We start from the raw sequence: 15,148 nt of genomic DNA, 5'->3' as shown, positions 1-15,148 counted from the left end.
CTATATTACAACCAAGCTAGAGAATATTATTCAGCACCAAAAAGAAATGAGCTCTCAAGCCATGGAGAGACATGGAGGAAACTTAAATGCTTATTACTGACTGAAAGAAGTAAAAACAAAAAAAAAAAAAATAAGTGAATCTGAAAAGTCTACACACTGTATGATTCCAACCATAGGCTATTGTAGAACAGACAAAGGTATAGAGACACTGAAAAGATCAGTGGTGCCAGTGGCCCTAGGAACGACATGGGGAGAGATGAACAGGCAAAGCACAGAGGATTTTTAGGACACTTAAAATACTCTGTATGATACTATAATGACAGCTACATGGCTTTATACATTTGCCCAAACCCATAGAATATACAACACCAAGAGTGTACCCTAAGGTATACTTTTGGTGGTATACTATGGACTTTGGATGGTTATGATATATCAATGTAAGTTCATCCTTAATTTTTAAAAATGCACCGTTCTTGTGAGTGATGTTGATAGTGAGGAAAGCCATTGCATATATGGAGGCAGGGAGTAGGTGGGAATACCTCTGCACCTCCCTTTCAGTCTTCCTATGAACCTAAAAGTGCTCTAAAATATTGTTTTCAGTTTTTTTCACTTCAAAGAAAGCATTAGTATCGTCAATTTATCAATAAACTAATTCAACAAATAACTTATTAAGCCTTACCATATGCTATGTTGTATGCTAGAGGTGAAGGATATAATATTGACCATGAAAAACACAATTTGGGGGCTTTCAATTGTCCTCCAAATAAAATGTGATTGATTTCTCTAACAATCCTTAAGGAACAATGTAAGGCTGTGGTATTTTAGGCATCATTCAGTACCTCCTCCTTGACATATCCCTTCTCACCTGCTCCTCACCTTACTTTACTTCAGAAAGTAAGATAATTAACTACATTTTACAAATACTAGGATATAGAATCGGAGAAGGCAATGGCACCCCACTCCAGTACTCTTGCCTGGAAAATCCCATGGATGGAGGAGCCTGGTGGGCTACAGTCCATGAGGTCACACAGAGTCAGAAACGACTGAGCGACTTCACTTTCACTTTTCACTTTCATGCACTGGAGAAGGAAATGGCAACCCACTCCAGTGTTCTTGCCTGGAGAATCCCAGGGATGGGAGAGCCTGGTGGGCTGCCATCTATGGGGTCACACAGAGTCAGACATGACTGAAGCGACTTAGCAGCAGTAGCAGCAGGATATAGAATGTTATGGGAGAATCATAATTCAGTCTGGAATGGGACAGTTTGTAGATGGAAAGTTCTCTAGAAAAAAAGAACTTTGAATTGAGATTTGAAGGATACATAGGTGTACCTAGGCCAACAGATGGGGGGGTGGGGTCAGATGAGTCAGAGTTCTCCTCTTCTAGGGAAATGGCAAAAGTAAAGATGAAGCAACAAGGATCCTGGCATTTCTTGAAAAATTCAAGTATGGACGAAGCATTGAGTTGGGTGAGGAGCAGGTGAGAAGGGATATGTCAAGGAGGAGGTACTGAATGATGCCTAAAATACCACAGCCTTACATTGTTCCTTAAGGATTGTTAGAGAAATCAATCACATTTTATTTGGAGGACAATTGAAAGCCCCTGGAGCTTTTTGAAGAAGCCAGTGGCATGATGAACTTGGGTTTAAGAGGACTTGGGTTTTGTTCTGCAAAAGAGTAGAGGATGACTTAGGTAAAGGTAACACTGGAGGCTGTGCCGGTGGTCCAGGTGAGAAAGTGATGACTTGAACTAGAGAAGTGAGAAAGGGAATGAAGATTAAAAGGAGACTAAAGAGATACTGGGTGGATGGTGGTGGAAATTACTAAACTGTGGATGATGAGTTCAGTTTTGGACACATCAAGTTTGAGCTGCTTGCAAGGCCACTAAGTAAACTAGCCATATGAATCCAGAGAGAGGTTTAGGCTAAAAATATGGATACCAGATTTCCCTGGTGGCTCAGACAATAAAGCGTCTGCCTGCAATGCAGGAGACCTGGGTTCGATCCCTGGGTAGGGAAGATCCTCTGGAAAAGGAAATGGCAACCCACTCCAGTACTCTTGCTTGGAAAATCCCACGGATGGAGGAGCCTGGTAGGCTACAGTCCGTGGGGTCTCAAAGAGTCAAACATGACTGAGTGACTTCACTTTTCACTTTTTTTGTCATGGATACCAGAGTTGTCCGCATGCACAGTAAAACATAGCTTAAGTCTCAAGAGTGATGATCTCCTAGGAAGTACATGTAGAGTGAGAAGAGGGCTTGGGACAGAATCCTAAGAAATTTCTACATTTGACATCCAGGGGAAAGTAAGCCAGCGAAGGAGACTGCAGAGTGGCCAAAATCAGAAATAGAGAACCAGAGGGAATGAAGCTAGGCTTTCAAGAAGTTTCTCTTTCAATGGTAGAAGAAGAGATCGAGGTGGTGGTAAGATTCTTCCATCGTCGTTTTGTCAGAAAGGTTCCATGAAAGTATATTGGAACAAGGGAATTAATAATAACTAGAAAGTTTAGTCAGTAACGGTTCCAGCTTGGGCTGAAGTGATGAATCACGGACTCTAAGCTGAAGAGGGCAGTCATTGAGGAGTAAAGATGGAAAAGTCAGGAGAACGGTTATCTCTAGGAGGATAGAATAGGTTGTGCTATGGGGGACACAAGGATGCACTCCAAGGTATTGCATGCGTGTGTGCTTGTCATTATCTGAGTCACTTCTGAGTCTTTGCAAACCTGTGGACTATAGCCCGCCAGAGTCTTCTGTCCATGGGATTCTCCAGGCAAGAATGCTGGAGTGGGTTGCCATTTCGTATTCCATCAGGGCCCGTTCAGTTCAGTTCAGTTCAGTCACTCAGTCATGTCCGACTCTTTGTGACCCCATGGACTGCAGCACGCCAGTCCTCCCTGTCCATCACCAACTCCCAGAGTTTACTCAAACTCATGTCCATTGAGTCGGTGATGCCATCCAACCATCTCATCCTCTGTCATCCCCTTCTCCTCCTGCCTTCAATCTTTCCCAGCATCACGGCCCGTTAGGTTTGCAGAAAGTGTGTTGTCAAGTGACCCTTAGTCCAGTGATGTTTGCATTCATCCGGTGTGGAATCTGGATCACTCTGCCAGCTCCAAGTTTAATAATCCTCCCAGCCCCGCCCCCATCTTTGCTGCATATCTGTCTACCCATTTTTCCTGTCTTCTCCTCACAGTTTTCCTTAACTTCCTCTCCACTGCAAATTATACTCAGAACAAAACTGGCGCCACTTTCCATTGATTTTGATGTCAGGGCTTGGAGTGACTACTCCATGTGGAGAACTTTGAACCTCCTGCTGACCCATCATTTGCTTAAAAAAAAAAAAAAAAACTACTCATCTTCTTCCTGAATTCACTGGGTAAATTTTATGCTCACAAAATAGGCAAAACCTCTAGAACAAAAGCCGTGTGAACATCAAAAGTCTTGGTCTTGCCTTAATTTCTAGACTCAAAAGTATCACAGCAGTTTTACAAAGAGGGAAGAGGGGAGCTTTTGAAGCATTTTTTGTCGTTCAATCCAATTGTGAACCAATTTATTTCGTGGTTTAAGTGTAAGAACCATGAATTGTCTTTCCAGTGGATTATCATCCTCAATACCTATAAGAAAAGAACAAAGATATTGTTTGAGAATAGAAAATATTGCAAGGACAGAAAAAAAATCAGTTTAAAATGTGTCCTTGGAATTTTGTCACACAATCCCTGCCTCCAGCTCCGCTCACTGAAGAGTCATTGTTTCTATGAAACAAATTGGTCAGTTTCATTTCACCTGACCTATATGTCTTTTTGAGTCTTTATATTTCATTCAAATATGTCTCTTGTCGCCTTTGATTTTTGTCTCAGTCCTTCATTTTTTTACTTCCTTTGTCATCCTATATGACATAAAAAGAAAATCTGCCACCCCAAATCCTTTAATATATTTGTCTTACTGGCATTTATGTTTTGAGTTTCTGTATTGTCTTCCTTGAAAGTGTTAGTAGCTCAGTCACATCTGACTCTTTGCAACCCCATGGACTGTTGCCTGCCAGGCTCCTCTGTCCATGAGATTCTCCAGGCAAGAATACTGGAGTGGGTAAATATTTCCTACTCCAACTTTATGGTTTATTTGCTTCTTGAGATTAGATTAGATTATGAATACTATAGTAGATCAGTTCATTCCATTTTTACGTAGTTTTTACCTAACATTCTCAGTATAGTACAGATATTTTTGAAATTACATTATACCTTGAGTATTAAGACAGTTTGCATTAATCCACAGGCAAGGTTTTTTGAATTATTATTCCCTTAGCTATGATTCTGAAACCTTACCTTCAGTGCCTTTGATAGTTTTAGCCAAGCATCACCCATGTTCCTTGCTTTTAAATTCTCTACACTCTTGGGTTTTGAGGTTGCATGTTCTCTTGTTTTGTTTAGTTTTGCTCTCTAGCACCTCTGTGGTCCCTTGTTGCCATTTCTACTAGTTGACATATTCCCCTGTCAGCCCCTTAAATGATGGTATTACCTAGGACTTAGCCCATGCAATGTGTGCATCCCTTTACAGCCGCATCTGTTCCAATTGGTCATAGCCTATGCTGTACTTATGGCCAAATTTCTTTCCTAGTTTTTAAATTGTGCTTTAAAACTTGTAACAAAATTTACCATCTTAAATCATCTTAATACAGTTCAGTGTGTTAGAGAATGTAAGGTAAAGACTCCTAAAACTATGCCAGTGATTAGCTCAGATGTCTTTCCTAAACTCTTGTCTTATATTTTCACCTGCGGCCAGCTATCACCTAGATGTTTTACAGATATTTCAAACTCAGCATACCCAAATTTGATATTACCATCATCTTTTGAAAAATCTACACTTCTTTTTATATTCCTTATGTTGGTGGATGGCACTCACTATCCAAGTTAGAAATCAAGGTGTCTTTCTGACACTTTCTTTATTCCTTAGTATTAAACAATCATTTACCACCAATTTTGTTGAACTTGTAAGTCAAACAACCCTCAGCTTTCTAACATAGCCCCACTATTTTGTTTTTGTCATTTTTTCAGTCATCATCTACATAGCCTCATGCTTGGTCTTCCCATCTCTCTCAACCCATCTTGCACACTGAAAGTCCATTGATAATGAACTTTTTAATGTACTAATCATACTACATTAGTCAAGATTTTAGAATAGTTTTCTTTTTTTTATTTCTAGAATAAAAGCTAAATTCCTCAGCTTGGTATACAAGGTCTTTCATAATTTGGTACTTGCTAGGATGTCTAGGTTATTTCCTAACTCTCCCACCACTTTCTTGATAACCAGATAATACTAAGCTATTTTTAGTGCCCCAGTCACCAAATGCTGCCTTTCTACTTTAACATATGCTTTTCTTTCCACTAGAAATGCAGATGTCACCATTTAATTTTGTTAAACTCAACCTTAAAAGTCTCAGCTCAAAATATTATTTGTGTGAATACTTTCCTCTCTGCCTAGTCTTCAAGGGAAGACAGGTACTTCTTTATTATACTACCATTTTGCTATTTACTTCTATTTCAGCAAATATAATTACATTTTACGGAAATTTGTTGTTGGCATAATGTCTCCCACTAGAATAGAAACTTCTTAAAGGCAGCAATAGAGTCTCATTTATTTTTGTACCTCTGGTGACATGGTTAATAAAGATGTTTGGGGCTACAAGAAAAAGAATACCCATTCAAAGTGGCTTCAGCCATAAGTATAATTAATTTCACCTAACTGAAAGTCCAAACATTGGAGCAAGCTCCAGAAACAATACAAACAGCTCTGGTTCTCTTAGTCTATGATATTCTTAGTTCTGATTTTCCCTCTGGGTCAGCTCTGACCCCTCACTAGTTTCCTTCCAGTTTTGAAGGTGGCCACCAGCAGCAAATGGGGCAATATGATTTGCTGTTACAGTGAGAGAGAATCTCTTACCTCAAGGCTAGATTAAGAGATTTATCTATCACTCAGATCTGCCAATCTAGGTTATATATCTACTCCTGTATCAATAATAGTCTTCAGAGTGATGTCATAGGATGGTTGACTTCAACTTTGGGGTATTAAACCAAAGTTAAGAGGAAGGGATTATCTTGATTGGCTTGGAATCTAAGCACTTAAATGAATCTAAATCCACCTCTAGAACTGGGGGATGGAATCCATGGAAGCCTGAAAAGAATTGAGAACTCTCCTAAGTAGTAGAAATGCAGAGTGGGTGTAAGGGCATCCATGAAAGAATGTTGCTCAGTTCACCAACAGCTCAGTTCACTGAATGTTGTTCAGTATTCACTCCATTGGCATGGTGTTGGGCCCAAAGCTGTTTAGTTACTGTTAGTTCAGTGAAGCTATGAAAGACAGTCTAATCTGCAAGCTATATATAAAGTAGATGACAATGAGAAATATTTTTAGAAATGTTAATCATATACAAATTAATTATACACATTGGGAGGCTGTTCCTAAATTAAATGTCTTGTCCTTCCCTTGACCTTTGCCTGAATCTTATCTTGGCCTTAATCTGGAAGTTGGAGCTTCCCAGGTGGCGCAGTGGGTAAGGAATCCACCTGCCAATGCAGGAGGTGCAAGAGATGAGGGTTCAGTCCCTGGGTCAGGAAGACCCCCTGGAAGAGGAAATGGCACCCAACTCCAGGATTCTTGCCTGGAAAATCCCATGGACAGAGGATCCTGGTGGCCTATGGTCCATGAGGTCACAAAGAGTCAGACATGACTGAGCACACACACACACACACACACACACACACACACCATCTGGAAGTTAGTTGGAGCCATTTTTAAGGTCTTAACAACTGGTTTAATGGCATTAATTGAAATGTCTGTAACTCAGCTAAGGGGGGAAAAAACCAGCCCAGCATAATACAGTATTGTTAAGGAAAATGATACTTTCACACAGCTATTTTGCTTTTTAGTGTCTTCTCAGTGTCTGCAGACCTAATAAAAAGGGATTATCTCAGCATCCTATAAGTTTAATTTTGAAAAACAAGAAGCCATGAATAATGGAAATCATTTCAAAACATCTCCACTCACATCTAAAATATGAAACAGCTAAATCAGAGGTTCTTAATAATTTAATCAGTGAAGCATAACTGGAGGATTTAGAAAAAGCGCCTAAACTATTAAAAGATTCTTCAGCTACTGCTTAATGTCAGCATCAAGTTATTTCTTGCACTGGCAAACAGCCAAGCCATTCCCTGGTCACATCCACTTTTCAGCATTTAGTAGTCCTCTCAATCATCCTGGTCAGAGCCCCAGGAATGTTTCACAGCAACTCTGCAATAATAGTACATTACTGTTAGGTCTTGAATTTTGAGATAGTTCATCTCCCAGAAAGGATGTGAATTGAGTAATAAGACCAAGTAGAATGAGCTTTATTAATGATGCTCAAGATTTTAGACATATTCTATAACCTTCAATCAATTTTAAAAGCACTTCCCATACCTGAGTTTTGCTCTAAACCAGTCCAACTGTGTTACAGTCTCAGATAATACAATGTGAGAATTTTGCCTTTCAAAATACAGAGTTGTCAGGAAAAGTTATGTATTAATAATAACTTCCTTAGCATTTAACCCTAGAGATTACTTCCTGTGTAACACAGAGCCAAGTGCTATATTTATCTAGAGTATAATCATCCTTTGTTATGACATATATTCACAGCTTTATTAAAATAAGAATAACTTGGGACTTCTCTGGTGGCTCAGTGGTAAAGAACACCTGCCAGTGCAGGAGACATGGGTCCGATCCCTGATCCGGGAAGATCCCACGTACCATGGAGCAGCTAAGCTCGTGCACCACAGCTATTGAGCCTGTGCTCTAGAGGCCAAGAGCCGCAACTGCTGAGGCCTGCGTGCCCTGAGCCTGTGCTCCGCAGCAAGAGAAACCACTGCAGTGAGAAGCCTGTGCACCACTAGCGAGTAGCCCCTGCTCACCACAACTAGAGGAGGCCTACATGAGCACAAAGACCCAGCACAGCCAACAAATAAAGAAAATTATGTAAAACAAATAACTTGATTACCTATTTCTTACAGAGGCCTTGGAAACAAATATTTAAATATATTCGTCTATATGACTATCTTACTAAGGAAGCCCAGATGCTTCACCAAGTTAGGAGTTATTCAGTAATAATATTTGAATGAAACCCATTCTGTTAGACTGAATTCACACTATCAAAGTCACATTATAAAAGCTTTCTCATTGATGAACCCATTATTTCTTTTTGGAAAATATAGGAAATAAAATATTCATGTTGATTTCTAATGATAAACATTTTGAAAACATTTCTTGTATTTTGAAAATTTTGCTATAATGCCAATAATCAGAATGATTTGTGTAGACTAAAATAATTTTCAAAATAAGAGATGTGGTTTGCTTTTTATAATCTAAATAGGAAGTCTTAAAATGTAGTCCTGAGCTAAATAATTCATATGAAGTGGTAGAGATTTACTTTCCGAAGGTCCATGCTATGTAATGGTTTCTAGTGGGGTTGACAACATTTACACCATTGGATGGTTGGACTGGCTCAAATATGTAAAACTTTTAACACTAATCTCATGTTCTAAAAATCTATTAGGCAGAGGTAAATCCCTTAAGACCTACATAAATCTAGCTGATCACCCACATCTATTTTTTGATTTGCAAGGGCCCATAGATACACATCTTGAGAATATCAAGGGTCTGCTGAATTATTTTCAAAACAATTCAGTCTAAGATTTACAATGTTCAGAGGTGACAGATTTTAAAGTTCAGCACTGGAATTCACACAAATTCCTTCCAATTCTAAAATTTTATAATTGGATCAGTAAAGAATAATATATGGACATATGTAATCAAACAGCTTTTTTTTTTTACATAAAACTGCCATCAACATAAGAATTCAGAGTTCAGACGTAACTCAAGTTGTCAACAAAGACCTCAGTGACATGAGATTCTGATCATAAAAGATAAGAAGGATTAGAATAAGTGAAGAAGGTACTTAAGCCTGAGGAACAGCTTGGATAGATTCATTTTCTAAAGAATAAAAGCATACTGAGAATTTCATGAAGAGACTGGCTAGTCAGAGACAACATGGGCATTTGGGCTAAGTAGTAGAAAATAATTTTCTATAAGTAAAGTGAAGGCAAATTCAGATATTTAAACATGGTCCTATGGTGTTTCTCACCGGTTGTCTCCTCCTCCTCCCTACCTCACCAATCTCATTATACATGGTAGTGATATTCACATATATACATGGGTATATTCATGTTAGGGGCTACAATATACATAAAAGTGAGTGAAATAACCTGCAGGATAGCCAAATTCAAGCTCTGACTGTGCCTTCTTCTCACAATCAGAAAAGCGTATCAAAATGTTAAGTGACTGAGAGTACTGTGATACTGACAATCGTCAATCTCCTCTAATTTATAAAAACTAATGAACCATTGCAAAAATTTGGCTTTTGTTTGTGATATAAAGTGTTAGTCACTCAGTCATATCTGACTCTTTGTGACCCCATGGACGGTAACCCACAGGCTCCTCTGTCCATGGAATTCTCCAGGCAAGAATACTGGAGTGGGTTACCATTCCCTTCTCCAGGGGATCTTCCTGACACAGGAATCAGACCCAGGTCTCCTGCATTGCAGGCAGATTATTTACCATCTGAGCCATGAGGGAACCTCCATCTGTGATATAAACCATCCTTAAAAGATCATGATACCATTGTTTGGCAATACTTTACTGAAATCAACTGTAAGGGGAAGGAATGGGAGTTTTCAAGATATTTGATCAGAGTAATATCATGAAGCAGTGATCAGCATGATAGAGATTCTCAACCTAGAGGCTGGAGATTAGTGAGATTTCCTAGTATCACTGAAAGCAGTTCTCAAATCATTGAGCAAGTGTTGTCTGTGGATCAAATAAGTTATGTGTCCCCACATATATGTAGTAGATATTTTCAAAGTGATGTTAAGTGGTACTACAATGAATAAAATGTAAAATTAGAATATTACTGAATTCAGAATAAGTGGATTTTTGTCACTGTTTTTCTCAATCTGTGCAATCTGGAGATGTGATTATTATGCAGAGGCACATGACATTTTTGAGGTTGCAGAAGCATGTTCCTAATGGGAACCACTGGCACAGTAAAAAGCTTATTGAATTGAGAATTCAGAGCCCTAGATTCTGGTCCTCACTTGGTCTCAAGCCAGCTGGGGAATAGAAATCTCAGACAAACCATTCAACACTTTAGGCCTTGATTTCTTTAGTTGTTAAATGATCGGTTTCTCTCAAATGAAACAACTTTTGATCATGCCATCAGATATAGTATCTATGGCTCTAGGTATATAAAATAAGTTAACTTCTCTGAAAATTAAATTTCTATGTCTATGGCATTGAAAAATAGTGACTGATAACATATTTTTTATAGAATAGTTTACTTACTCACTTATATGACTAAGTGATAAAAGAATCTGATTCAATAAACCACAAAAGATCATCCCTGAAAATGGATGAATGAAAGATCCCTGACTTGTTACTGTTTCACCTGTTAAAGCCACCCCATTGTAGTGACCTTAGGCCGCCACTGTCAGTGACAAAGATTGTCCATTTTAGCAATTCAGTCTCACAGTGCTTCAGTCCTTCAGTTCAGTCACTCAGTGGTGTCCAACTCTTTGCAACCCCATGGACTGCAGCACATCAGGCTTCCTTGTCCATCACCAACTCCTGGAGCTTACGCAAACTCATATCCATTGAGTCAGTGATGCTATCCAACCATTTAATGCTCTGTTATCCCCCTCTCCTCCTGCTTTCAATATTTGCCAGTATCCGGGTCTTTTCCAATGAGTCAGTCCTTCACATCAGGTGGCCAAAGTACTGGAGCTTCAGCTTCAGCATCTGTCCTTTCAATGAATATTCAGGACTGATTTCTTTTAGGATGGACTGGTTGGATGTCCTTGCAGTCCAAGGGACTCTCAAGAGTCTTCTCCAACACCACAGTTCAAAAGCATCAGTTCTTCAGTGCTCAGCTTTCTTTATGGCCCAACTCACATCCATACATGACTACTGGAAAAACCATAGCTTTTACTAGATGGACCTTTGTTGGCAAAGTAATGTCTCTGCTTTTTAGTATGCTGTCTAGGTTGGTCATAGCTTTTCTTCCAAGGAGCAAGCATCTTTTAATTTCATGGCTGCAGTCGCCATCTGTAGTGATTTTGGAGCCCAAGAAAATAAAGCTTGTCACTGTTTCCATTGTTTCCCCATCTATTTGCCATGAAATGATCGAACTGGATGCCATGATTTTAGTTTTTTGAATGTTGAGTTTTAAGCCAGATTTTTCACTCACCTCTTTCACTTTCATCAAGAGGCTCTTCAGTTCCTCTTTGCTTATTGCCAGGAGAAATATCACTAACTGCAGATATGCAGGTGACATCACCCTTATGGCAGAAAGCTTCGGTCCTTACGTTCTTCTATTCCACTGTTACATCAAATTGAATGGGAATGTCATGCTGAAAATAGTGAATTGGCTCCACTTTTTGTTAGTCAATTGACCTTTCTGCCTAGCTATTTACTTCTGTTCGGGTCCTTATTTTCCACAAAAAGTGTACTTTATGAATTGAATGTATAGAAATTAATTTTTGGTAAGAATATCTATTGGCACATAACAGCCATGCCTTTGAGGTAGGACAAAAGAAGGAAAAACAATGCAGAATTTCCACCTTTAAATCTTTGTGTCGTAAAACATAGGTTAATATAGGCTGTAATTTTTTGATATATTCTAGCCTGGTAGGCTGCAGTCCATGGGGTCGCTGAGGGTCGGACACAACTGAGCGACTTTACTTTCACTTTTCACTTTCATGCATTGGAGAAGGAAATGGCAACCCACTCCAGTGTTCTTGCCTGGAGAATCCCAGGGACAGCGGAGCCTAGTGGGCTGCCGTCTATGGGGTCACACAGAGTCAGACACGACTGAAGCGACTTAGCAGCAGCAGCAGCAGCATTGAATGGTAGTTCATATACAATGTCCTATAAGTCACAGGTATACAGTATAGTGATCACAGTTTTTAAAGGTAAGCCTGGTAGGCTGCAGTCCATGGGGTCGCAAAGAGTCAGACACGACTGAGCAACTGAACTGAACTGAAAGTTATACTTTACTATACTATAGTAAAGGTATAGTTCATTTATAGTAATTATAAAATATTATCTATATTCCCTGTTAGACAATATATACCTGTAGCTTATTTATTTTATACATAATAGTTTGTACCTTTAATCCCCTGTCCCATATTGCCTTGCCCCTCTTCCCTCTCCCCACTGGTAACCATTAATTTGTTCTCTATATCTGTGAGTCTCCTTCTTTTTTGTTGTATTCACTAGTTTGTTGTATTTTTTAGATTCCAAATATGTGGCATCATATAGTATATTCCTTTCTTTCTCTGACTCATTTCACTTTAGCATAAGACTCTCCAAGTCCAACTATGTTGTTGCAAATGGCAAATTTTCATTCTGCCTTATGCCTGAGTAATATTGCATTGTATACATATACCACATTTTTAGCCATTCCTGATTGATGGACACTTGGGTTGCATCCACGTCTTGGCAACCATAAAAAATGCAGCTGTGAAATTGGGATGAATCTACTACATTCCTGACTTCTACTTTCTTCTATAGGCTGTAATTTTAACAATAATAAAGGAAATAGACTTTACTCCAAACCAAAATATCCTGGGACAAAGGGAACATCAATTTTTGACTCAAGATGGCTGTTCTCTTGCTCTCTGTCCATCTCTTGCCTGACTAGTGGCTGCTTCACCTGTATCTTATGCACAGGACTGACCTCCTTACATGGGCTCCCCAGGTGGTGCTAGTGGTAAAGAATCCGTCTGCCCATGCAGAAGACATAAGAGATGCCGTTTCGATCCCCTGGGTCAGGAAGATCCCCTGGAGGAGGACATGGCAACCCATTCCAATATTCTTGCCTGGAGAATCCCATGGACAGTGAAGCAGGCCACCACCATCCACAGGGTCACCAAGAGTCAGTCCAAACTGAGTGCATGTGCGCACACACCCCCTCCTCCATACTCGCCTCAGGCCCCAGCTGGTGATTGTTCTCCTCAAAGGGGTGGTGAGGGGTATGCCCTCTACTGGTTTCCCTGGTAACTGATGAGCCCACCTGAGGTCAATTCCCCTTCCTCTTGGAAGCAAGCCTACCAGCCACCATGTTCTGCCCAACCTGCGGTCACTGCACTCACTGGAGTGTCACTCCAGGACATTGCTTCAGACATGTAAGCTCCTCCAACCATTAAACCACTGATGTCTCTGTCACCGACTCTAGGTTCTTTCTTTGGTCTGGAAGCTGGGCACACACAGACCTGGGAGGCCTGCAGAGTACAGCCCAATGTTACCTTTCTCCTAACAAAAAAAATGAAGCATAGTTTTCTGTTGTGGACTGTGTAATTAACTTTACCTTAGAGTATAGAAATATAACTCCACTTTACTTAAAACCTCATTTTCAAGTACTATTTTCAAATGCAAAAATTTGGTGTAATTCTGTCTTTTATATAAAACACTGACATCATGGGAATAGTACCAGTGTTACTAGGTTTAAATATGATTTACTGATTCTTTTAAAGGAATAAACATTAGCCCTGATCTGATAAAATTTTCTGTTCTTAAGTAGCAGAAATAAGAGGTTCAGCTTCACAAATCTTTTTAAGTGAAAAAGTAAGCTATGCTCCTATTTCAGAAACCATGAACTATAGACTCACAGCTTTTCCAGGCTCTCTTTACACTCTTAATTTGAGACCCATTCATCCAAAGGATTAAGACCATGAGATTTCGGGTCTGAAACGATAGGAAGTATGTGCATTGCTCCTAAGAGTAATCATGCTATTGCTTCAATAGTGTGATTTATAACCACTTAACAGTGTTTTTATTTATGATTACCTCTCCTTGAAAAGGAATTTGAGATGGCTTGGTGAGCATGATTTAAAGAAACAAACATCATAATCTTATTTTTGTGCCTGTAACAAGCAATTTTCCCTTTGTAAATGGTACTTGCTTTCTACCTTTGATTTTTGGTTCCTATTGTTTTGCTCATAGTTACTGCACTTGTGGGCACTGTGTGCTCTTCTACAAGTTAAATGAAAACATGAATTGATTGTGATGGAGCTAGTTGAGCTACTTCAGTTAGCGTGTTTGCTATACCTGCAGTTTGTAAGGTGTTTACTGACCCAGAACTTTAAAAGCTAAGTTTAGCTCAGCACAATCAGATCAAACTAACACAAGATAGCAGTTACATTTCCAGTGTCATTATAGAGACAGAGTTCAAGACTTTAGTATTGGGATTTGTCAAACTCTTTGGTGTTTTAGTTATAGGATGTGTTCAGATTTCACTTACAAAGCTGCTATAACCAGCTTTGAAACTCAACTATAACCAGAGTATAAAAACCTTTTTATAAACCCTTAAGTAACAAATATGCCACCAAGTGGTTGCCTGCCTTTTGGTAAGTTTCCAGGACATTCAGCTGAATATTGAACTATACAACATGTGATGTCAATACATAATTATATAATATTACCCCAGAATTGAATGCCATGTTGCTTTTATGTATTAGAAAGGAACTCGTGTATTTAGGTGTCTCGGGGTCAAAGATGGTATCTTAGATTGGATTTCCTGGAAGCATGTTCTGAGACAAAAAGTTGCATTCATTAGGTTTAGTGGGAATGAGTATTGGTAAGGAAGTGAGGGCGGTGTTACTGGACAGAGCGGGAGAGGCTGATCCACAGAGCAGTGAATACTGCAGTCATGGGGTCGCAAAGAGTCGGACACGACTGAGCGACTGAACTGAACTGAAACCCAACTGACAGAGAGCTTGGAGCTGGATTCATCCTTCATAGTTGTCTAAAATTGAGGCAGGTGAGCTGGGCCTTAATATCCTTGTACAGACCAACAGCAAGCCTCAGGGAAGGATGTATTAGCAGTCATTATTAACAGAACCTGGTGTGTGGGTCCATCGACTCCACGAGAAGTGCGACGGGGCCCCACAATATCCACCACAGAGAGGTATTGGCATATTCTTTACCCCACAAAGGTTACAAAGAACGAGCTGTAATAACAGAAAAAGAAATTGGTTGTTTTTCACTGGGCCTACATGTGTCAGAACCACTG

The 15,148-nt window shown here is 39.5% G+C and overlaps 1 protein-coding gene across 9 annotated transcripts in view; it reads left to right on the top strand.

Moving 5' to 3' along the window:
* DMD (dystrophin) overlaps positions 1-15,148 on the top strand; it is a 2,668,835-nt gene that overhangs the window by 1,938,392 nt on the left and 715,295 nt on the right. The window lies entirely within an intron of this gene.

Source organism: Ovis aries, chromosome X (assembly GCF_016772045.2).
Source record: "Ovis aries strain OAR_USU_Benz2616 breed Rambouillet chromosome X, ARS-UI_Ramb_v3.0, whole genome shotgun sequence".
NCBI lineage: Eukaryota > Metazoa > Chordata > Mammalia > Artiodactyla > Bovidae > Ovis > Ovis aries.
This window is presented reverse-complemented; position numbering and strand designations above follow the sequence as displayed.